The following is a 1,348-nucleotide window of genomic DNA, read 5'->3' as shown; positions in this document are numbered from 1 at the left end:
AAAAAAAAAAAAAAAAAAAACACATCATAGTAAAATTAATACCTTCTCAGCTTCGCATCGAAGCTAAAATATGAAAATTGATAATGCATTTTTTGGGTGTTAGGGCATATTTAGCATATATTTATTTTTTGAAGTTACTAGAGCATATTAAGTCTTGTAAATTCAGGGGAATCTTTTTTCAACGAAGGTGAAAAAAAAATAAAAANTTGTAAATTCAGGGGAATCTTTTTTCAACGAAGGTGAAAAAAAAATAAAAAAATAAATTTTTAAATTATTTATTTTTTTAAATATATTCTTTTATGATATTTTGTGGGTTTTATGAATTTTAAGCAGTTTACTAGAATTAATATTATCGCACTATCACCACTATTTTCTATTAAACCAAACATGTGTATGGCTATCTATAAATTTATTTTCGTCACAACAATAAATATAATACATGCATAGAGGTACAATTCTTCTGACTAGCTTGGAACTATAATATTTTCGGCATCATTATATAATTTTAGACAAATTAAAAATTTTAAAAATTTTTTGCTCTATCAAAATATGCTATTTTAGATATTTAGTATAGCCATTGGGTGGGATTTAGGAGGGGGGCTAAATCCCTCACCAAGTTTAAAATTAGCCCTACAAAAATTAAGTAAAATTATTTGCATTGTTATATAAAAACTATTATTTGGAGGGGAAAATTTAATTTCGCACCTTCCCAGAAAATTTAAACAGTGTACTGATATGTTTTAAGAGCACATTTCACCAGTTTTTAGTGAATATTTGCGTACCTTTTTTTAGTTTTTTAGTGCATGAACTTACGAGCCCTGTTTATCACTAATAGAAAACCACTAAAATTAAATTATTTCATTTTTTTTCTTATTAATAATAAAAAATAAAAATATGTTTTACATAGTTTAAGAAGACAACAATTACTTTAAATAATTTTAATCAATTGTCAATTCTATCAAAAGCTATAAGCATTGACAATTGTCAAGACAATAACCCTATAAATAGGAACATAAGTGATTCTATTATCATGAATCATTTAATTAATAAAAAACCCAGCATAGTGGGGACGTACCATAGTTGGGTCCACTATAGATTTAATCTGACAGCGATTAAAATCACTATCTTAAGAAACGCTTCGATGCATATCTGTAGATAGTGTTTAATTTTAAGAAATTTGTGGATTATTCCAAAAGCAAAATAAACTCCTATTTTATGCTCAACTTTGACTGCCATTTACACATAGAAGATAGGTCGTCGGGACAAATTTTATTTTAGCTTCGATGCGAAGCTGAGAAGGTATTAATTTTACCATGATGTGTTTATTTTTTTTTTTATTTTTTTTTTT

The 1,348-nt window shown here is 26.2% G+C and overlaps 1 protein-coding gene across 5 annotated transcripts in view; it reads right to left on the bottom strand.

Annotated features, from left to right (window-relative positions):
- Nucleotides 1–1,348, bottom strand: part of LOC126893743 (GTP-binding protein 1) — a 22,437-nt gene that overhangs the window by 1,376 nt on the left and 19,713 nt on the right. The window lies entirely within an intron of this gene.

This window comes from Daktulosphaira vitifoliae, unplaced genomic scaffold (genome assembly GCF_025091365.1).
Source record: "Daktulosphaira vitifoliae isolate Bord-2020 unplaced genomic scaffold, ASM2509136v1 Scaffold_1, whole genome shotgun sequence".
Classification (NCBI taxonomy): domain Eukaryota; kingdom Metazoa; phylum Arthropoda; class Insecta; order Hemiptera; family Phylloxeridae; genus Daktulosphaira; species Daktulosphaira vitifoliae.
Note: the sequence above shows the minus strand (reverse complement) of the source record. Positions and strands in the feature narration are given on the sequence as shown.